Source organism: Impatiens glandulifera, chromosome 8 (genome assembly GCF_907164915.1).
Source record: "Impatiens glandulifera chromosome 8, dImpGla2.1, whole genome shotgun sequence".
In the NCBI taxonomy this organism is placed as follows: domain Eukaryota; kingdom Viridiplantae; phylum Streptophyta; class Magnoliopsida; order Ericales; family Balsaminaceae; genus Impatiens; species Impatiens glandulifera.
In genome coordinates this window covers 47593865-47619410 of record NC_061869.1, presented here as the reverse complement: position 1 = coordinate 47619410, position 25546 = coordinate 47593865, and the positions used below count along the sequence as shown (strand labels likewise).

The 25546-nt window shown below is 34.5% G+C and overlaps 1 pseudogene; it reads left to right on the top strand.

Moving 5' to 3' along the window:
- Positions 1-2014: 2014 nt before the first annotated feature.
- LOC124913410 lies at positions 2015-25186 on the top strand (annotated as a pseudogene).
- Positions 25187-25546: the final 360 nt, after the last annotated feature.

The window sequence follows — 25546 nt, the reverse complement described above, 5'->3', positions numbered from 1 at the left end:
CAAAAATCTTGTTCCTACACCCCACAATAAAATAGAGTAGTAGAACGCAAACATCAACATTTACTTCAAGTGGCACGATCTTTAATGAATCAATCAAAAATTCCTTTAACTTTTTGGTCTTTTTCAATTCTTATGGCAACTCATGTTATAAATAGAACTCCTTCAAAACTTTTAAACTGGGATAATCCGTTTTACAAATTGTATAAAACAAAACCTGATTTGGATAATCTTAAAGTTTTGGGGTGTTTGTGTTATTCCAAAAACAATGCACCTCATAAAACAAAATTTGAACCTCGAGGTAAAAAATGCATTTTTATTGGATACTCTATAGGACAAAAAGGTTTTAGAGTATTTGACATTTTAAATGAAACCATTTTTGTCTCTAGTGATCTGATTTTTTTTATGAAAATAGGTTTCCATATCAAAAAGAAAATGAACAAATAAACAAACAAAATATTTCTGTAAATATAGATTACTTATTTTCAGATTCTGATGATGATTCATCTTCTTTTGACATAAATGATACTAATACTTCCGATGATCAATTAAACCAAAATGTTGAACAAAATTTTTCATCACAACCGAATTTTTCAGAAACTCAACATCAAATTTTTCTAGAAACATGACAAAGAAAAAGTGTAAGGGAAAGAAAGACACCTGCTTGGCATGACAATTACATTGTCAACACAAGCACTATTTTAAAAAAAATAAAAACTCTTATACTCCCAACACTTTTCCTTATGTTACAAAATGTAGAGATGTTAAACACTTAGAATTTTTGGGGAACATCTTTACAATTAAAGTACCAAAAAGTTTTTTTTGAAGCTTCACAGATTGAACACTGGAAGAAGGCTATGAATGAAGAGTTAACAACTCTTAAAACTAATAATACTTGGGATTTAGTTGCACTCCCAAATGGGAAGAAACCAATCGGTTGCAGGCGAATCTACAAGATCAAACTTAACCCAAACTGCTCAATAGCAAAGTATAAAGCGAGACTGATAGCTAAAGGGTACAATCAAAAAGATGGTATCGACTTCCACGACAGTTTTTCGCCGGTCGCCAAAACTGTAACGGTAAGAGTTTTAATTGCATTGACTGCTGCTAATAATTGAATTTTAGAGCAGGTTGACATAAACAATGCCTTCCTTCATGGTGAATTGGAGGAAGATGTTTATATGAAAGTACCTGAGGGGTATAATGAAAAAGCTAATAACAAGGTATGTCGTTTAAATAAAACATGGTATGGTTTAAAACAATCTTCCCGATAGTGGAACAAAGAATTTTAAAAAAAAATGATTGAATTTGGTATTTTACAATCTATAAATGACAATTGCCTTTTTATTTTAAAAAAAGATAATTCTTTTAGTGCTTTATTAGTGTATGTGGACGACATATTAATAAGTGGTAATGATATGAATATGATTAAATCCATTAAGGATTATTTAAATAATTGTTTTTCCATAAAAGATTTAGGAAAAGCTAGATACTTTCTAGGATTAGAAGTGTGTCGAAACTGTGAAGACATATATATATGAATCAACGAAAATATGTGTTAGATATTTAAAATGACACAGGTTTATCCGGCTGTAAACCAGCTCAAGTTTCTATGACTAAAGGGACAAAGCTAAATAATTCCAATAGCCTTGTTTTTACAGATCCTGAAAAATTCGGAAGGCTAATAGGAAGATTATTATATTTAAAATTTTCTCGACCTAATATTAGTTTTAGTGTACAACAATTAAGTCAGTTTATGCATAACCCCCTAAATGATCACTGGGAAACAACTTTACAGATCGTTAGATATCTGAAAGGCAAAACTTCTTTGGGGTTATTTTATCCTTGTAAATCTGATTTATTGCTTAAGAGTTTTTTAGACGCAAACTGGGCAACCTATACAGATACACGCAGATCGGTACCTGATTATTGTGTCAAAATTGGAGATGCACTTGTATCATAAAAACAAAGAAGCAAATGACTATCCCATTCTACAGTGGAAGCTGAATATCGTAGGATGGCGACAACTGTTTGTGAACTAAAGTGCGATAATCAAGCTGCTATCCATATCACGGAGAACCCCGTCTTTCACGAAAAGACAAAGCACATAGACATCGAATGCCACCTTGTTCAAGATAATTTCAATCAAGGTTTTATCATACCAAAATATGTCTACAAAAATTCAGCAAGCTAAAATTTTTACAAAGCCATTGGATTGTACAGTATTTTATACTCTTAGAGACAAGATGAATCTTAGAGACATCCATCTTGATGAGGGGATGTAAGAATTATAAAATAGTGTTTAGAAAGTTTGATGTGTTTTTTTATGTATTAATAGAAGTTCAAGGACTATTATAACTTTATCTCTTTTATAAATGGGAAGTTTTCTAATGAAATAAGTCGATGATTTTTATTCTCAATCTTCAAAATCCTCTTTTCCTTATCTTGGGTTCTAAACCCTAACTCAAAGAAACAAACAATTTCAACGGCTGCAAGCTCCGAGCCGCCATCATCGTAGGCGGTCCAGTCGGTTCCTCCGCTACTGCAGCCCTAGCTCGAGGCGGCATCGAGACATTCATCTTCGAACGCAGCCCCAACTCCGCCAAGCCTTGCACGGAGCAATCCCTCTCTGCATGTCGTCGTCGGAGCTGATAGAGCGAATAATCGAGTTGGAAAGTCCATCAAAGTAGGGAATTACGCTTGTGCCATCGCCTTCCAAGAACGTATCAAATTGCCCGGAGGATAAAATGGAATACTATCAGAACCTAGCGGGAATGTACGTTGGTAGCGACGTCTCACTCGACGGGTGGGTTATCCTTAAATGCGACAACGTGGTGGTGGGGACGGGCACCATGTCTTCCAAAGCCGACATACAAAAGTTCCAACTTGGCATAAGAAGGAGAGTCATGTCAAAAATCGAGGGAGGCCAAGTTTTTAAGGTGGAGGCTCACCCGATTCCGGGCACCCACGACCAATTAGGGTTCGGGGGAGAGTGGCTCTAGTAGGGGATGCAATAGGCTACGTGAAAAAATACTCTGGGGAGGGAATATATTTCACGGCAAAAAGTGGGAGGATGTTGTCACGGGCTCGGTCTTTCTACCAACGATCCGTGCGACACTAGTTACGATGTTCACAACACGACTAACTATTCAGCTTTACTCGAAGCAACACTTGATGTTTATTAGAAATGACACAAGAATTCTAGAGAAAGAATAAACTCTTACAAAGAATAATATTATATAACTTGAATACTTGATGATTTATAAAGTATTATTGTTGAGGTATTTATAGGACTCATTATGGCTACCACATTAATGACGCACTAATTTAGGGTATTCCTTTTAATTGTCAATTAGTGTGTTATTAATTTGGGATATTCCTTCTAACTGCCAATTAGTGACGCACTAATCTAGGACATACCTTTATAATGTGAATTAATGATGCACTAATCTAGGCCATGCCTTTTAACTACCAATTAATGACATTAATCTAGCACATGCCTTCCAACTAGAATATTCCTTGGGTTGGGCCTACTTCGACGATTGAGCCTCCCCTTGGGCTAGAAATATTGGGACACCGTGATAATGTGCATGGAAGGGATTATGAGAGCGTGTCAGGCAAATTTTCGGGTTTCGGGTACTCGAACCGGACCCAATTTTACCCCGAAAAACGTTACTTAAATTACCAAAATATCGGTTCTGGAATCGATGGGTACATGACCCGATGTTTTAAAATTATTTATTTTTGACTTATTTAACTAATTTTATTCTGTTAATATATTTTTAATTTTATATATGTTTTAAACATAATTTGAACTAAATATTTTAAAATTATTTAATGATACATTAAAAAAATAATTAATGTGTTTTAAGCTTTAAAAAATTACTTAATAAAAATAATTATAAATATTATATTAAATAAAATAAAACAATCAATTTTATTTTTTTTTGAAAAATAATTTAATATTATTTAATTAAGAAGCTTAAAAATGGGAGGGTCAAAAATCAAAACTAGACAAACCATAATTTTGATTATAAGATGACAAACAATCGACTTTAGAGTTTCTGAATGGTAACAATCAAACAACAATACAATCAAATATTACAATTAACGTTCTCAATCTTTGTTGTTATTTCCATATTCGGCTTGTAGGCCATGTTGCTTTCTTCCATGTCCTCTTCCTCGCCAGTGCCGGTCCCGACAATTGGGCTGCTCCATCCCCGTATAAGAAAACTTAGAAATTTTTGTTTGATGCCCAAATTTTAGTTTAAAAAAAATTATTAAAAAATGTATTTTTGGTGAGATTTGAACCCATAACTAAGTAAAATATTTTTTTTCATCTTAAGCCACTAGGCTACACACTATAATGTTAAAATCTAATAAATATAACTAAAATCCTATTTTTATTATTAAATGGGCTTCCCTAGCCCATGGGCTTGTCGGGCTTACCCTAGGGCCGACCATGTTCCTCGCTCATACTTCAAGAAAGGTGATTGAATTGTACTAGATGATCATACATGTATGCTTCCATTTTTCTCATTTTGTCTTCTTTATTTCTTTCGTCGTTGGTGTTCTTTCCGATCTCTAAGCATTTCACCACTCCACCGAAAATTCCCTCTACTCCTACCGTACTCTAACTTGGTGGTTTCCACCGCATGTCTAGGGTTGAGCACTGGGATTTGATGGCAGACTTAAAAATCACCTACGCTTTATGCCCAATCATTCCGGATAACGCTTGCATCTTATGTATTACCGCAGCTGCTGGCTCAGAATTAACTAATGCTTATTCCCTAGATATCGTCATTGCTTCTTCTCTAGGAAAAGAAGGTCATATGTCCTTGACTTTCTGTTAGGACCGGTGTCGACTATAGAGAGGGGAGTTTCTGAATATAGTTAACAACTTAACACTTTCAATTCGATTTTAATCCTGTTATAGATTAATATCTGTTTCTATTCTTCACAAATCTTCGCAAGCACTTGAACAGAATCAAGTGCGGAATACTTGATTGATTTGAAGCGACAGATAAACGATTGAACAATGCGGAAAAGTAAATAACACAGAGTTTTATGGATGTTCGAAGATAAAACTCCTACATCACCCCTTCTTCTATTTTCAGAAGGATATTCACTAGAAGGCTTTGATTTGTATAGACACTACACAAACCCAGTTAGACACACAAGACTTAACAACTACCTGTTTATAAACTTCTAACTAACACTCTGTTGAATAGAAAAACTCTGTTCAACTTACAATACTGAAGTTTCACACAGAAAGAACGGTAGATGAATTACAAAATATTCTTGGAGAGAGAGTAAATACAGCGTTTCGTAATTCTTAGAGAGGGTGTGTGAGAGCAACCAACATCGATTCGTTGTTGTCCTTGGATCACCTTTTATAATGAAGTGCACCAACAGTCGAATCTTCCTTTTGAATACGTGTCAGCTACCCGTTGGATGCACGCTAGAAGTACGAGATCGTACATTAGAGTAAATACGTTTGATCATAGAATGTCGGATCGTACTGCAGAATATTCATAAGAATGTGATGTACGGGACAATACAGAACGTGTGTTGGTAGAATATTTGAATACGTGGAAGACAAGTAGTTATAGCGTGTTTAGATGTCTTGGTAGACGACTAATAATGAATATTGTTGATTGCCAAGTTGATGAGATGAGCAAATAAGTAGATGCTTCTTTAGACGGCAACTGAAGCAAAGCATTAGACGCTTCTTCAGACGACAGTTGAAGCAAGACATCTTCTCGCGCACTTCTTCAGATTGTCTGTCTGTAAAAGTTAGACGACGTCTGCTCGCGCACTTCTTTAGACTACCCATTTGTAGAAGCTAGACGACGTCTGCTCGCGCACTTATTCAGACTACCCGTCTGATGAAGTTAGACGACGTCTGCTCGCGCACTTATGCAGACTACCCGTCTGATGAAGTTAAACGACATCTGCTCACGCACTTCTTGAAACCACCTGCGGTAGAAGCTAGACAAATTCTACTTGCGCACTTCTTTAGACTACCCATCTGTATAAGCTAAACAACGTCTGCTCGCACACTTCTTCATACTACCTGTTTGATGAAGTTAGATGATGTCTGCTCGCACACTTCTTCAGACTACCCATCTGTAGATGCTAGACGATGTCTTCTCACGCACTTCTTTAGACGAACCATCTGATGAAGTTAGTCGATGTCTGATCACGCTCTTCTTTAGACTACCCTTCTATAGAAGTTAGACGGCGTCTGCTCGCGCACTTCTTCAAACTACCCGTCTGTAGAAGTTAGACGACGTCTGCTCGCGCTTGCTTTAGACTGCATCTGAAGACATACATTTTTTTTGATATGTACTTGCGCAAAGTAATTTACACAATTTAGTTTTGTTCAGACCACATCATTAAAACTATGTCAACTATGTCGTATTGATTAAACTTATTCACTTAAATTTATTAAAACATTTTTCCATAATTAATTATTTCTTTTTTAATTAATTTTTTTATTTTATTTATTTAGCTTAATCTAACAATTTCCCCTTTTTGATGATGTTAAAACTAAGTTAAATTGAGTTAAGAACAAGAGATTAAACGTTAACTAATATATTTATAAATATAAGGTACATAAGATATTCAAAGTTTAAGATCCCCCTTTTTCGTTTTTGAGCTTCTTCAAAGTCATTTATTTCATAGAGGAGAGTTTCTTGCCATATCTTCTTCTTTCCTCGACCAGCTCCACAGCCACCATGATCTCCTCCTTGATTTGGCTTTCTCCTAGAGCGAGTAACCCGCATGCTTGTTCCCCCTTGATTGCTACCTTCCCTCTTTTTAGAATTATCAATAGCAAGAGCAACCGCATCTTCTTCAACTTGGAAGCGACGAGCGACCGCGTCAGCATCTTCTATGCACTCAGCTTTAGCAGACTTGAGGGATTATGACATTTCGACAATCTGGAGATTTAAAATTTCTATGGCATTCTTTGTCTCTGGGTGGAGGTGGAGATTATTATTGAGCAAAGTGGACTTTATCCTGTTCATTTGATTTTCGATCATTGAAACATGACCAGATGTCCTTATTTTCTCACCATGAGTCTCAGTAGACAAGGAGGACCGCTTTTCCAGGATCTTCAACCTATTAACAATAGAATGGATACTCTGTTGCATCAGCACAAAAACGTCCAAGAAGAATTTGCGGAAATCCGTCGTTCCCGGAGAAGCCTCCTTAGAAGAAGAGTGGGAAGAAGAGACGATGTGGGAGTCAGCTAAAGCATATCGAATTGGTTCAGTATGAAGACTTACTTGAATGGATTGCTATATTTCCTTGTTTTAAGAAGAGACTTTAGGCATATTGACTATTGCCCGAGACTCGCCGCCTGCTCCTTCGATTTCATCGCGCAAATCCCTGACGAGTACAAATAATTTTTCAGAACGAAGAAACTTACGAAAGTGGGACTTATTAGATTTTGAAGGAGAGGGTCGATTATAATTTGGGGAGGTAGACTACTTCTCTTCAGACGACTGCCCGTCTAATAGGATGGTCTGAACATTGACCTTGGGCATCTGCTTAGCAACTCTAGAGGGTTCCCTCTCAGTAGACGGGGTATGCATCTATTCAGACGTAGGGGGAGCAGCTTCAGATGGTTCCCTCTGAGCAGTCAGAGGGTGATGCTCAAACGTAGTTGAAAAAGGCTCCTTCTCAACAGAAGGGATTTTCTTCTACTCTTCAGACGCGAGGATCTACTGCACAACAGATTGGAGAGCAAAGAATCGTCTTTCTTCAATCGACGATTGTTGTTGCTCGATGATGTGAAGAGTCGCCTGCTCTTCAACCACCGAGAGCATCTACTCAACAATAGATATGGGATGTGGCTACCTTAGTGAACGACATCTCATCAATAAATGACATCTACTCATCCTCGTCTGAGTAGTTTAGCTCTTCTCGAGACGCCGTGTTCCGAACAACATCAGAATAGGTTAACTTAGTGCCATGGACAAACTAGAGAGCCGTGGAACAATAGGATTCCATGATTCATTGAAGACAGTTGAGAACCTTCACATCTGTTTGAGCCATTTTGGCTGAAGGGTTAAAGTTTTCTTCCCTTTGGAAGAAAATGGGGGTAGAGAGAGCGCCCTCTAGCTTTTGATGCAACAAACTCTATTCTCTTAAGAGCTTCATTGATATCTTAGGTTTTAGTCCAAGATATGATCAGTTTCTCCATCTTCAACAACTCCTTCCACTATTTCTCCACATTAGCACATGTGATAACATCACTAAATTTTGTGTGGAGCCTTGTGTTTAGCCATTTATCAAATAGATCGATTCGTTCTAAAGTAGCAAGCTCTACTTCCTCAAGAATAATGTCAATCGTCTGATTCACTTCAGTCGAAAGATCAGGAATGTAGTCGACTTTGTCTTTTCCCTTCCATATAACTTCAGTAGGTTTGGGTCAGGAACATGCTCTCTTATGGTGGTTCCCTGAACCGCTCGGACTGCTCTTAGCATAGCAAAAAGAGAAACATTGTTAGGAAAAGCATTTGTCAGAGTAACTGTAGTAGGACCAACAGCCATCTGAACAACAGTTCCTTCAATTACAGCAACTTCAGACACAGGCACAACCACCTGCTCTGCTGCAGGAGTAGCAAACGACTCCTTGGTAGGAGATGAAGTCGTCTGAATAGATATAGGAACATTATTTTGACCAACAGCTTCAGACGCCATTGGTGCGATAAGGGAGATATCACTATCTTCCCCTTGTATCTTCTCAATAGGAATGCAGACTAACTCAACAGTTGGCTCAGCAAAAGGTTCCACCACGGGAACAACAATGGGATCTAAGGCCAAAGAAAGAATGGGATTTACCTCGGAGGTCGTCTAACTAGCAGGAATAACATCCGTCTGACTAGCAAGAGAAGCCTCCGTCTGACTAGTAGCTTCTGCATACGCTGATACAGATTGGATAGGGGAAGACGCCTCAACCAGCACTTTGGCTGGAGGAGAAAACGAGACTGAGAAAATAGGAACAAGGATTTCCTCAGTTCTAGCCCTCCTTGGGATAGAATCAATCTTAGTAGTTTTTTCAATAGATGTCCGCTTTTGGCTAGTGGAACTTGCGGAAGATTCCATCGCTGGCTGCTTTCTTTTCTTTGTAGTGTTCTTATGACTGGAAGTCGTAGGGCGCTTGGATAGAGTGGTCGACTGACCACTCGTTTGTCGGGTGGAAGAGGCGGACTTTGATTCCTTGACAATCTTCATCCGCATAATATAATTTCCAACAATGATGGTTTTCATGATTCTAGTAATGTTTATAAGTGCACCTTTACCCACGAGCTCCTTCAGATGTTCCAGAATCCAGCTGAGTTGGACTGAAAAGTCCACACTCTACTTGTTAGGCGCAGAAACCATCAGGAAAAGAATCGAGAAAAGAATAGACGCCCAGTTGATAGCCATACCCTTTGTTATCATCTCGAATCTATCTTGGGTGTAGGCGTCGAACGACCCTGCTTTCCTTCGAATAGATTTGGCACAAACATCGCTGAAAAGACAGTACTCATATTTGAGGTACTTCTTCTTCCCGTTAATGTTCATAGGAACGTCGAGGTATGAAAAGAAGGCTCGCATCTCTGAAATAACCTCAGCCGAAATCTCTTCAGAGAAGGTGTGGCCAACCTTCATAATCCCAAGAATCTAGGAAAACATATCTTCGGATAAGTAGATTTAAACACCCTTCACCGTTGCTGAAATAGAATCTCCGACCAGCTTCGCGGTATCAAAGAACGCACGCACCTCCTTGTTGTGAAGAATAAAAGGTCCGACTAGAAACTTCTTGAGGTCGAAAGCCTCCAGGGATCTGAACATTACCACCATCGCCGACAGCTCTGATTCATACACGAAGTCAAAGTCCACCTACATGGTGTTTTGAGCGAATGAAATGATTTTCTTAGTCATCTTAGGGTTTAAGGAATAAATGAAGAAGAAGATGAATTTATAGAGAGAAGGAAAAGCAAGAATAAAAGACTTAGGGTTTAGGGTTTAGGGTTTCTAAACATCTCAAATAGAATGCAAAATATTTTAGGCATGCAAGGAACCCTTAAATAGATTTTAACTGACACGTGTAAAAAGGCATCATTAAAATAAACTGTCATTGTTTAAAATAAAAGATGTTTTAAAAAGTCATAATTAAAGGACGTCATTAAAATAAATATAAAATACATCATTAATATAAGATGTGTGGTAATGAACCGTCAGACGTGTTGGTCTCATTAATAACATGATAGACACGTGTTTTCATGTTATTCGTTATTAAAGGTATTTATAAGATAAGATAAAATAAATATTTTCCCTCTAATATTTGAAATGTGACCGCTTACTGTTTGAAAGGGAATGTGAAACGACATCGCATAAAAAATAAGACAGTTATCCCACTCGTCTTTAGATGAGGCGTCTCACCAGCCCTTGTAAATAGACGTCTATTTACGTTGTCTGTAAACCTTACGTTTAAGTGTGGTAAGACGTCTGTTCGTAAGACGTCTTTTTTTTGGCAACAGCCATGTCAGAAGACGTCTACCTTATATTTACACGTCTGACTACGCTTAAAATGCAAACTGCTTAAACATAGCTCGTCTGATATACGGAGTCTTTAGACGACTAATCTGTTCAGCCTGTTTTGAGACATCCTTCTTAACACGTCTGTCTAGTCAACTTATCAACTAATTCCCTCCTCAATTTGTGTATACTTAATAAAATTAATTTAGATTTAGAAGATCCAAAATATTTCTAAAGTAAGAAAACTTAGTCTCGGAGAGTGGCTTCGTGAAGATGTCGACCACTTGCTGATCCGTTGAGACATATTCAAGCCGAATATGCTTATGAGCAACATGATCCCGGATGAAGTGGTGTCTGATGTCGATATGCTTCGTCCGAGAGTGCAACACCGGGTTATATGTGATCGGAATAGCACTGATGTTGTCGCAGAAGATCAAAGACTCATCTTCTTTGATGCCAAAGTCTCTCAGGTGCTGTTGGACCCACAATAATTGAGCCTAGTAGCTGCTCGCGGCGAGATATTTTGCTTTTGTTATTGATGTGGGAATAAGCGTCTACTTCTCACTGAACCAAGAGATCAGACGATCACCAAGGAACTGACAAGTTTCACTGGTGCTCTTCCGATCGATCTTGTAGCCTGCATAGTCTACATCAGAATAACAAATTAAATTGAAACTGGAATCCTTTGGATACCACACTCCAACATTTTGAGTTCCCTTTAAATACTTCAAAATACACTTAGTAGCAATATAATGAGATTGTTTAGGGTTAGCCTGAAATCTCGGGTGTACTTCGCCTAGTTGACGAAGATGTCATCTTCAAGTTGACGAACTTGAAGACCCATAAAGAATTGTTAGCTCACCCATCATGCTTATCTCAAATTTATCCTGCATCAACTTAGAGAATTTCTCACATAATTTGGCGTTAGTTGACCCAAATATGATGTCATCAGCATAAATTTGAATAAGCAGTATATGTGAATCCTTAACAAATCTGAACAATGTCTTATCTACTATATCAATGATAAAATCATGATAAAATAAAAACTTAGTCAAAGTGTCATACCAAGCTCTAAGAGCTTGCTTAAGACCATATAAATCTTTATCTAGTTTGAAAACGTGATTAGGTAGAGAATGGTTTTGAAAACCAGGAGGTTGTTCAACATACACGTCTTCATTCAATAAATCATTTAAAAATGCACTTTTAACATTCATTTGATAAACTTTAAAGTTTTTAAAAGATGCATAAGCTCGGAAGATTCTGATAGTTTCAAGTCTAGCAACAGGGGCGAATGACTTCTCAAAGTCAATTCCTTCCTCCTGCCTATAGCCTTGAGCTACTAATCTGGATTTTTTTATTACAACTAAGTCATCTTCACTAAGCTTGTTTCGAAAGACCCATCTAGTTCTAATAACCGATTGATCATTCAGTCTTGGAGTTAGATGTCACACTTTATTTCTTTCAAATTGATTGAGCTCCTCTTGTACAGCATTGATCCAACTTGGATCAAGCAGTGCTTCATCGATTTTCTTAGGCTCAATTTTAGAAATGAAGGGGGAGTTTGTAAATTCATCCATTAATTGATGTCTGGTCCTAAGAGGGGCATTAGGATTAATAATTATTAATTTAGGTAGATGATTTATGTTCCATTTGAAGTTTGGTCCCAAAGGATCAGACGTCTGGTTAGATGGCTCTGCGACGTCCAAACTATTAGTCGTCTGTTGACTTATAGTCTGGATGTCTGGTTGAGAAGCAACTGTATTAGCTGTCTGATCAGACATGTTATTCCTGTTGAACAAAACTTCATCATCACTATCAAATTGAAGAGAAACAACCTCCAATCTGTTAGCAAATTCAATGATTTCGTTAGAATTGCTCTCAACAGATTCATTAAAGACAATATGGAGAGATTCTTCAACAGTTCGAGTTTGTTTATTCAACACTCTATAAGCTTTACTAACCGAAGAATAGCCTAACATAATTCCAGCATCTTTCTTAGCATCAAAAGCAATCAAATGATCTTTCACATTGTTATGAATAAAACACTTACATCCAAATATCCTAAAAATATGAAATTTTAGGAACTTTTCTATAAAATATTTCGTAAGGTGTTTTACTAAAAATTTTATTGATCATTGATCTATTTTGAGTATATCATGTTGTATTTATGGCTTCAGCCCAAAGTCTTTGAGAGACACATGAGTCAGTTAACATAGATCTTGCTACTTCATTTAGTGTCATGTTCCTCCTTTCAGCAACACCATTTTCCTGTGGAGTTCCAGCACTAGACAACTCGTGTCTAATACTAGACTCCTCAAGGAATGAAGATAGAGTTCTATTGGTGAACTCAGTTTCTCTATCATTTCTAATCTTTATGATGCTTAAAGATTTTTCATTTTGAAGTCTTTTAAAGATCTTAATCAAGTTTTCAGTTGTTTGATCCTTAGAAATCAAAAATATAACCCAAATAATTCTAGAATAATCATCAATTATAACAAGGGTATATCTCATTCCACATAGACTAGTGACTGAATTTGGACCAAACAGATCATGTGCAATAATTCCAAGCACCTTTCAGATTGAGAATCCCCTTTATTTTTAAAAGTTGATCTTACCTGTTTGCCCATCTAGCAAGTAGGGCATACATTGTCTTTTGAAAACTTCAATTTAGGCATTCTAGAAACTAAATCTTTTGAACAAATGTTGTTAATGGTTTTGAAATCAAGATGGTTTAATCTTTTATGCCATAGCCAATTTTGATCATTCTTGGCTATCATGTATAAAAGATCAGACGTCATATTTTTCTAGTTAATTTTGTAAGAATTTCCTACCTTATTTCCTATTAGTAGAGTGTTAACCTACTGATCCTTAACAAGGCATGCATGTTTTTGAAAATCAACAGTATAGCCATTGTCACACAACTAGCTAATACTGATGAAGTAATAGCACAAGTTTTCTAAAAGCAACACATCCTTGATAGTGAGGTTACCGTGGATAATCTTACCCTTACTCACGGTTTTACCTTTCTTGTTGTCACCAAATGTGATCTTAGGACTCATGCACTTTATCACTTCAGTTAGCAACCGTCTATCACCAGTCATATGTCTGGAGCAGCCACTTTCAGATATCAGACAAACTCCTCCAGGTAGCTGCCCTAAATGACCTACAAATATACATATTTACATCGGGTACCCACATTTATTTGGGTCCATGGTTGATTAGTCCATTGGGGATCCATATTTGGGTTATTTTTGATGGTTCTCCTATTTTGAGTTGTGATTAATGCGTATGATTTAGGCTTGGTAGACGTCCTTATGCCAGCAACTGATCCGTTAACTTTAGAGGATGTTTTTTTTCGAAAACTTCTTGACTTTTTGTCAAGTTTTTTCTTGCCAGACTTTCTGACTCCCCTCTTCTTGGGCTTCAGCCAGCTTGAAGTTGGTTTCACATAAATAATTTCATCCTTTGAAGTTAGATCATCACAACTTGGATCAGTTTCACTATTAGTTAAATGTCCCTTGAAAAAGCCTATAGTCTTAGCTCACCTTTTACTAGGTTCAACTTTTTATTGGACTTGTCTGAGTTTCCATAGTCAAATCCTAAACTGGATTTGCATCCGACAGGCCTCAATTGACTGATCAACTGTCTGACGGCATCCCCAGACTTCGTCCAGGAACTGACCACATAGTTTAGACGTTGGTTTACAGAAGAAAGAGTTTGAATATTTTCCTTGAGCTTCTCATTCTCAGATGAGAGCTCAACTATTTTCAAAACTTCTTGATCATTGTTTTGAGATGAAGAGGGGCTATCAGATTTATTTTTCGAATTCAACTCATTAAAAGAATTTGATAGCTTCTTTTACTCAATGACCATATCATTGATTTCAGTGGTTAAGTCATCTCGTTCGAACTCGTCTAAGGAGAAGTCAAATACCTTAGAGTTGTCATTTTCCATGAAGAACTTAACGACTTCATCATCACTCTCTTTTGATGAGGAGTCGTCTGAATCGTTGTCGGCCCATTTTCCTTTGCCTTCAGCAGCCAGAAGAGCTTTCTACTCCTTCTTGTTCTTCTTGTCATCCTGATTAGGTTTTCTGCATTCTTCCTTGAAGTGTCATAGTTTATCATAGTTAAACACTTCAAGTTAGCCTTGTAATCACTCTTATTATTATTATTATTTGAAGAGCTTGAGCTAGATTGAGTCTTCTTTATGAATTTTCCAATTTTTTTAACAAAGAGAGCCATGTCATCGCTGCTGATATGCTCAACAGACTTCACAGCATTGGCGTCAGGTGGCTCCTCAGTAGTCACCAGCGCCTTTGTTGAGATGGATGATGTGGATGGCTCCTCTTCGTTCCTAGAGTTTATCTCAAACTCATAGGACTTCAGATCGACAAAAATATCATACAATTCCATCTTGTTGAGGTCTTTAGATTCCCTCATGGCCATCGCCTTTATATTCCATTCTCTGGGCAGAGCACGCATAACTTTGATTGTAACCTCTCTATTGCTAAATATCTTGCCCAAGTGGAGAGATCAACGATGATTCTACTAAATCTTTCATTTAATTCAATCATTTTCTCTCTAGGATGCATCTTGATGATGTCAAATTACTGTGTGGCAATAATGATTTTGTTTTCTTTGCTTTGTTCATTGCCCTCACACAACTGAGTTAGGCTCTCCCAAATTTCTTTGGTAGATATGCATGATTTCATCTTGCTAAACATGTTATTGTCTAGTGTCTTGTAAAGAATGTCTTTGGCCATATTGTTGAGGTTGTTCTTCCTATTCTCTTCAGCGGTCCATTCAGACCTTGGTTTCTCCTTCATCAAAGGAGTACCATTGGAGTCTGTGGTGGAGCCGGCCTTCACGATTTTCATTGGGTCATCGGTGATGACATACCACATGTCATCATCTAGGGCGGCCAAATGCGCTTGCATTCTCTTCTTCCAGTGATCATAATTTTCCTTCATGAACATAGGGATCTTGTTTGGGAGAGACATGGTTTTGATATCTGATGATGCTTGAGAATAGAAAACCTTTGATCTGATACCAATTGCTAGGATCGGTGTCTACTATATAAAGTGGGGTCTGAATATAGTTAACAACTTAACACTTAATTCTCAGAGATAAAGTAAATAACACGCAGAGTTTTATGGATGCTCAAAGATAAAACTCCTACGTCACCCCTTAATTCTCTTTCCAAAAGGATATTCACTAGAAGATTTTGATTTGTATAGACACTTCATAAACCCATTCAGACACACAGAACTTAACAACTACATATTTATGATCTTCTAGCTAATACTCTATTAAACAGACAAACCCTGTTCAACTTACAATACTGAAGTTTAATAAAGAAAGAAAGTAGATGAATTACAGAATATTCTTGGAGCAAGAGTAAGCACATCATTTCGTAATTCTTAGAGATAGAGTGTGAGAGAATCTATCAACGATTCACTGTTGTCCTTGGATCACCTTTTATTATGAAGTGCACCAACGGTCGAATCTTCCTTTTAAATACGTGTCAGCTATCCGTTGGACGTACACCAGGAGTACGAGATCATACATCAGAGTAAATGCGTTTGATCGTGGCATGTCGGATCGTACTATAGAATATTTAGAAGAACGTGGTGTATGGGATAGAACAGAACGTGGGTTGGTGGAATATTTGAATAGGTGGCAGAAAATCAGTAATAGAGTGTTAAGATGTCTGGGCAGACGACTGATAATGAATAATTCGGATTGCCAAACTGATGAGATGAGCAGATAAACATATCCTTCTTCAGAAGGCAACTAAAGCAAAGCATCATACGCTTCTTCAGACGTCTGTTCGCGTACTTTTGTAGACTACCCGTCTGTAGAAGCTAGACGACGTATGTTCGCGCACTTCTTCAGACTATCCGTCTGATGAAGTTAGAAGATGTCTGCTCACACACTTTTTCAGACTATCCGTCTGTAGAAGCTAGACGACGTCTTCTTGCGTACTTCTTCAAACTACCTGTTTGTAGAAGCTAGACGACGTCTGCTCACGCACTTCTTCAGACTACCCGTCTAATGATGTTAGACGACGTCTTCTTGCGCATTTCTTCAGGCTACCCATTTGTAGAAGCTAGACAGCGTCTACTCGCGCACTTCTTCAGACTATCCGTCTGATAAAGTTTGACGACGTCTGCTCGCGCACTTCTTCAGACTACCCGTCTGTAGAAGTTAGACGATATCTACTCGCGCTTGCTTCAGACTGCATCTAAAACATACGTTTTTTTAAGCTGTACATGCACAAAGTCAATTTACATAACTTAGTTTTGTTCAGACCATATCATTAAAACTATGTTTACTATGTCGTATTGATTTAAACTTATTCACTTAAGTTTATTAAAACATTTTCCTTAATTATTTATTTCTCTTTTAATTAATTTTTCCTTTTCTTTATTTAACTTAATATAACACTTTCACAATGTGCTCTTCCATTCTTGATTCTTCCGTTTCATTTTCATATTTTTTTTTTCGATTTCTGGGCTTTTAGGATTTTATGCTCTTCTTTAATTGTTTTTGCACATTTATTACTAACATGTTGGAAAGTATTGTAGAAAACACACATGTTTGGTCTCCATTCATATAAGATTTCCATGATTGTGAGTTTTCCCTTCTATCAACAACTGTCATGTTCTTTGGTAGTGTAATTTGAGGATGCACATCAATACTTATTCTATCAAAAATAATGTGCTTTCCTCCCTCTATAATTGGGTCCATATATAATGGCTTCCCCAATATACTAACAAAGTGACTTAGAGATTCTACATTATACATGTGTGTTGGGATGTTCCTAAGCTAAAACCATATTTGAGATGTTTATTTTGTTTGCTTAGAAGACTCAATTCTTTAAACCATCTTTTCAACTCTATACAGTTGGATCCAATATAAGTAAGCTCAATTTTCAGAATATCATCCAAGTCTGTTCCCTTTTTGAATTGCAAAAAATAGAGATCATGGATGTTTGTAAAAACCTTCTCCCGTCCCTTATACTCCCATTATTTCATTTCATTAGTGATTCCTTGGTGACTGGGAAAGATACACAGTTCTTTCCTATGTAGTTCCCAAGAACTACATTTTCTCAATCTTTGACGCATTTCTTCTCAACTTTAGTGGCAATTTAAATTCAAAAGGAGAGTTGAGAATCATGACTTTTGTTTTCAACTCACCCAAGTAGATTTGACCTTTGTATACATGATCCTTTTCTTTTTTTCTCCATTCTTTTTCATACTTTATTACCTTCCAGCTGGAATTGCTCCTGATAGTATAGGTCTTTGATTTTTGGGACTTCATGATCTCCCTCATTGTTTTCACTGACCATTTTACTATCTTTTTGTATTCTTCCTATTTAGTAGGTTTCATTCTTGAAAATAGTGTATATTCAATTGGGACGGTTGTTAGTTGTATTTTTTCTTTGTTGAGCATAATCTCTCATTTCTTTGCATGCATCAGTAGCTTTGTGATTTAATTTTTAATCCCAAAGATATTTTCTCTTTCATTATACCCAACCTTTTGTTAGAAATCTTGTCTTGAAAAATAACAGAAATATATATATAAACGATGTTACAAACAAATTAAATAAATACAATGTTACAAAAAACGAAATCACCAGATAAAATGTTGATTCAAGGCATGTGTTAGACACATTTCCCTTAAAACAGTTCCACCGTCTCCCCGTGTGCTAGAGCTTGTCACAGATGGCTGTCTCCCAGGGTACAACGAATCTAGTAGTGATTCAGCACCGGAATCACTACACAACGAGCTTGACAAAGTACCTGAACTATCACCGAGTTTCAACGGAAAATATCGAGCGAAGAACTCGAAGAACACTCACAAAACAAGAAGAAAACTTTTGGAATCCTAGAGTGAGAAAGTTGAAGGATGAAGTATTTGTAAAATGAAATAATGAATGGGTATATATTGCTGAGAATTAAACCTGTAAATAAAACCATCCAAACGTTTATTAGCAATAAATATTGCTCATTCATTTGTTAATTAATCCATAACTAATTAACATCAGCCTATACGTTGATTTGCAGAAATGCAATGTTAGACATTCAATGCTAATGCTAGCTAATTGAAGAGTCCATACGTTAGCCAATAGGCCAATTAAAGCTAAATGTTTATCCTAACATTATGCTTTAATTTTCTAATTAGGCATTAAATATTAATTAAACAATTAATATTTAATTATAATTTGGATTAAATTCACCGTTAATTCACGTTTGAATTTGTGTGAATTTTATTTGATTTTATTTATTTACAATCTTATTTCCATTCATTAATGGAATTAGCTTAATTCCAACAATCCCCCACATTAATGGAAATTGAAAGATTAACCCGGTGAAAGGTTCAACAGTTGAATTCTACATAGGATAGGTAGGTGTAACCCTTTGAACCTTCCCTTGTGAAAGCATATAACTTTACTAACTAATTAGTAGACTCGATGTCCTTGAACTATTCTGCCTTTTGTGTAAATGATTACACACTTTCACATAGAATTCTCCCTAATACATGTCAAGCTCTCATGGTTGTGTCCATTTTGGCCATGGAACACGCGCCTGGTTCTGTGAGAGGGTCTAGAATTGAGCCGTGCAATTCTTTCGAAGCGGCCCCACTTCTCCCTCACATAGGTGATCTCTTTGCTCACAAAGAATCATTAAAAGCGATATGCTTATCCTCGTCAAAATATATATTGTTTCGTTATAGAATTAATCCTCAACAATAACTTTCCAAGTTAGTACAATTAGGTTGTCCCATTGAACCTAGTTCTTGGGATCTCCAGTCTGCATAGGTTGGGTTTTCCTTCATACCAACTTATAGTAGGCTAATGTCTCACAAGACTTCAAACTATCTCTCTATTCAATAATCTGATTAGTGGATCCACAATGTTATCTTTGACTTACATAGTCAAATTTGATAACTGCATTAGAGAGTATAGTCTAATGACATTATGTCTAAGACGTATATGTCTAGACTTGTCATTGACTCTAAGTTTATCTAATTTCAAATTATTATTACAATAATTAGAAATTTCTGATAATCTTGGAATATCTTCTAATAAGAAGCATAGTCATTCGTACATGCTTACCATTTAAACATTTTATTTTTTTATGAAAATATTGTTTACTTGGCTAACTAGTAGACAAAATGTCTTTGAACTATTCTACCTTCGTGTAAACGATTATATATTTTACATAAAAATATTTTATTTTTCGACATAAGTCAAAAATATAGATTATAACGTTTAATCTATCCATCATAAGTTTATTAGAAGATTTCCATACGTAGATTGCACTTCTAAGTGTAAACATATTCACTTTAAGACGTAAAGTCTTTCATTTAGTAATATCAATATATCATTTGATAACAACGTGATATTTCGTTTAGTGCAATTCATATCCTTTATGGATTTAACCATTTTTATCGTAATTTTCAACGATAAAAATATCGTACAAAAGACACGTAATGAAATAATTTTCATTGTCTTCATGATATATATAATTGTCACATCCACTTTTTAATAAAAGTATGATCAAATTTTTATATCATTATTATAAAATTTATTATATGTCATATCAAGACTTTATAAATTTTCCTTTTCATTTATTTCATAAAATCTTTTTGAAGACATTGATTCTTCAAAAATTTATGAAAGTAATGTCAAAATATGACACGTTTCTTGATTTCAAAATCCTTAAATTTTAAATATCGATTTGAGCACCAACTCAGCAAATATAAACAAGACATTTTCTTGTTATTTTCTTTCTTTTTGTAAAGTTGCGCAACTTTATCTTTTATAGAGAACATATTTCTCTAACAATGAATTATCTTTTCATTTATCATAATATACACAATTATTTTTGTATTATAATCAATAAAAATATTTGCCCCCACATTCGTGTTGGTATCCTTTAAATCACACACATTTGTATGATTTAAATCAATGATTTTCTAATCAAGAAATTGTCACACAATTCTTTTACAAATTTCTTTTGTTATACTTATCATACATTGAATAAGATAACTATATTATAAATATTTAATTGAATAAATCATAATTTCTATACAAGAGATTAGAATGTTTATTCATTTATAAATCATTCTTCACATAATCTCTACATAAGAAATTAAAAATATTTAATCAATTAAAATATTTATTTCAACACTTAATTTCTATAAAAGAAATTAGAATATTTAATCAAATAAATATTCACCATATCACATGATTTCTACAAAAGAAATCATAATGTTTCAAGCACCTTTGACCGAAGTCGCTTAAACATTTATTTCCGGTTGCACGTTTGCATCCCGTAATATCGGCACGTTTGCCACATTATTCTCAAATCAAAGAAGACTTTACTTGTAATTATTTAATTTCAAAATTATCAAATTAAGTAAGTCTTAATGATGCAATTGGACAATGTATATCAAGTATCTTATATTAAACCAAAATTAATATATCTATATATATATGATATTATATATTATTGCTTCTTTTATTTTAGTCACCACGATGACAAAACAACTATAATATATATAGTCAATAACATAGAAACGTAATCAGATAAATAATATGTCATATATATTATTAAACAAATATATATACAACTTCATTTATCATTAAAAATATCGTTTAAAAAATATATGATAATTAATTAGAATATTGATCATTTATCTTTAATCGAATATAAAACTAACTAATTATAAAAATAAATATGCATGTCATCAATTATTCGTTTCTTAATTAATTAGATGACCTTTAACATTCTATAACAATTCTTTGCCAATTAAAGAACACATGATTTGTGACAAATTTCAAAATTATCTATTAAAATAAAAATAGATAGAAAATAAATCTTAATTTATATATATATATATATATATAAATTTCTAGATAATCATACTTATTATGAATAACATGAATCATCATATTATTAGCTAATATGCATGATTTATATTAATAATCAATTAGCACATAATCAAATATTTCATATATTAATCGAAGCACTTACATTGCCATGTTTTGAACAATAATCGGCGTGAAGCGACTATGCATGCTCAAAATAAATCTTAGTAGATTGTTCTCACCGAGACAATTTTTGCGAAGAAAATTTCGACTAACATAGTCATGTCTCTTTAAATGCATGATTAGAATAAGTTCTAAAACAAATAACTTATTTAATCTCATTATACATATGACCTTCATTTTCTGTCATTATGAATCACATAATTTCTATAGTGCCCCATTTCATTTCATTTAATAATTTTTACACAAGAAATTATAATGATTTTCACATCAATGACTCAAGTCTGATTTCTATAAAGAAATCATTAACTACCTCATTCATCTCCAACATTAATGGATAGAGTCATTTTAACGAGTCTGATTTCTACCAAGAAATCATTGACTACACATTCAACTCATAACTTATACACAAGAAATTAAAATAGTTTTAATATCAATGACTAAAGTCATTTTAACAAATCTGATTTCTATAAAAAAAAAAAATCATTGACTACCCCCATTCAACTCATAATTTCTACAAAAGAAATTGGAATGGTTTCAACATAAATGACTAGTGTCATTTTATAACACATCAGATTTCTATGAAAGAAATCATTGGCTCCATTCATCTAATAATTTCTATACAAGAAATTTGAATGGTTCCACCATAAATGACTAGTGTCATTTTATCACGTCCGATTTCTATAAAAGAAATCAACGTAAATGACTAATGTCATTTTATCACGTCTGATTTCTACAAAAGAAATCATCTTATCAGTTGGATTTGAACAGGGGACCTCCCTTCCGTCACGCATCATTGCGTCTGAACTTTGAACCACTGCACCAATGCGCCATTTCATTGTTGTATCGCTTTTATGACCTTTTGTCTTCTTTCTAGAGAAACTTAACTTTCTCTTCTTTTTGACTTAAACTCTGTCAAACAATGAATATATACACATTTAAAACCATAACTTATTATCATAATAAAATGTAATATATAAAACAATGTATAAATAAAGATATCATCTCTCTTTATTTATTAAATCATCCTACCATATTCTTATTAATTATATTGTTTAATTAAAAAGAAGGTATATATTATAATTAATTATTTTAAAACTGAAACCATATGTTTCAATTATAATTAATTTTAACACCATAAATTTTATAAAAATTGAAAGCTAACATATTAGTTACTTTTTTATTTTCATTCATTATTATTAATAATTTTAATAACCAAACAAATCTTTAAATAAGACTAGAACAAATTAAATTATTGTGTTCTAATTTATTTTCTATATAACATTTGTATAATGAATATACAAATTAATGTTTCTTGAGAAAATTTTCATATAAAATTATATTAGCTTATAAAACTAAGCTTTAACAGCATAAGAACATATGTGTTAATAATCAAACATATTTATATGCAATAAAGACTTATCTTTATTTGTTGATTCCTTGAGATGAATCTTTTCCATTTTTTTCGAAATGAACATCATCTCTTCCGCAACACCGCGACTCGTATTTCTGAAACATCAAAGACAAAAAATATATTCGATGGTGCAAGCTCTTAAATAGCTTAGCACAAAGAACCTATTTTAAGATTGTTAGAAATCTTGTCTTGAAAAATAACAGAAATATATATATAAACGATGTTACAAACAAATTAAATAAATACAATGTTACAAAAAACGAAATCACCAGATAAAATGTTGATTCAAGGCATGTGTTAGACACATTTCCCTTAAAACAGTTCCACCGTCTCCCCGTGTGCTAGAGCTTGTCACAGATGGCTGTCTCCCAGGGTACAACGAATCTAGTAGTGATTCAGCACCGGAATCACTACACAACGAGCTTGACAAAGTACCTGAACTATCACCGGGTTTCAACGGAAAATATCGAGCGAAGAACTCGAAGAACACTCACAAAACAAGAAGAAAACTTTTGGAATCCTAGAGTGAGAAAGTTGAAGGATGAAGTATTTGTAAAATGAAATAATGAATGAGTATATATTGCTGAGAATTAAACCTGTAAATAAAACCATCCAAACGTTTATTAGCAATAAATATTGCTCATTCATTTGTTAATTAATCCATAACTAATTAACATCAGCCTATACGTTGATTTGCAGAAATGCAATGTTAGACATTCAATGCTAATGCTAGCTAATTGAAGAGTCCATACGTTAGCCAATAGGCCAATTAAAGCTAAATGTTTATCCTAACATTATGCTTTAATTTTCTAATTAGGCATTAAATATTAATTAAACAATTAATATTTAATTATAATTTGGATTAAATTCACCGTTAATTCACGTTTGAATTTGTGTGAATTTTATTTGATTTTATTTATTTACAATCTTATTTCCATTCATTAATGGAATTAGCTTAATTCCAACACCTTTCATATTCCTTCATTTTCCTATGTTTTCCTACTGTATTTTCTTTAGAATTTTTATCAGCAATCGGTTCCTTACCTTTGATGCAATCCTGTTTTTCTTGGATAATTTTTTCAGCAATCCTATCAATTTCCTTTTCAGCTGCCTCCCTTAAACCTTCCATCACAAATTCTTTGACTTCCTTGTTCTCATTGTTTTTCTTTTTCCCATTTCAATGAAGAACAGAACACAACAATAAAGTAGAGCAATAATAGAATAGGGTATAAAAAAACCCCAACTATTACATAATAGGGTAAATTAGACACCCTAACATTCTAACCAAGCTTTGCAGATGAATGACCGACCTAACAACTAGAGCCGATATAATGTCGTTTGTGCCGATTGTGCTGATCAGGCCCATCGTGCGCACGTTCATGATTTGACAAACGACCTTGAGCGACTAGAAACCGCAACCACAATAAGAGAAATCGCAACCTTGATACTGTGCCAACCGTGTCATTCTTTCTGTTTGTGTTGATCGTGACGACCGTACCGTTTGTGTCGATCGTTGATGGTGATAAATCAGTCCAATATTATATAATATACAAATAAAAAATATTTATTAAAATATATATATTAAAAAAGAAAATCCTCTTATCTCTAAGTTATCATCCCTGTTCTTTCTCATCTCTTAATCTCTCTTATTCTCGATTTTTATCTTCCATTTTACTCCAAGTATAGCGGTAGGAATGGAAAGTTGACAGTAGATATCGAACTGTCAATACTAAAAAAAATCTTTTAATTATCGAAATTTTTTTCGGGTAACTGTAACCGACTCAAAACCGATCAGTTCCTACCCGAAATTACCCGAAACTGAAAATCAAAGTAATTACTTAAACTATTCGGTTCGGTTCCTTCGGGTACCCAACTCGTCGGGAAACATTTTCATGCCTAGAGCGTCCGAGGGAGGATCGGGGATGATCGGGAATGATCGAGGAGGAGGATTTGAAGAGGGAGTATTTGAAGGAATGGGATGTGATGTATTTTACGACATTGTTTTATGGTAGTAATGTTGCAAGGGAGACATTGGTGGAGTTGTGTGGAGATGAGTATGTCCAAAGATTGACATTTCAAAACTACTTCTACAAGAAATTTGGTCAAGGGAATGGATGGGAGGATTCTAAGATGGCATTTGGGAGTTTAATTATGTCTAATATATTGGGATGGATATGAACTCTATTTCCAATGTAATTCATAATCTTTGAACTTCTTATTTAAATCCAAATTATTTATTTTTATGAATTTTAATATGCATTCAGGATTTCAAACTAATATTTTATTATTATTTTTTAACAAAAATGAATAAAATGTCTTCATTGTTATTTGATATTCAAAATTATGATCTTATTATCAAATCGGACTCGAACTTTGAATTGTGTCATATCAAACTAACAAAATTTTAAAAATTTTAGCATTTCTCTTTACAAAAAATATTTTTTCTTACTTTGATGTAATATTTTTTTTCTTAATTAATTTATAAGATTTGTAAAAAATAATAACAATTCTGTCTTCTTAATTTTTTTCCAGCTATTT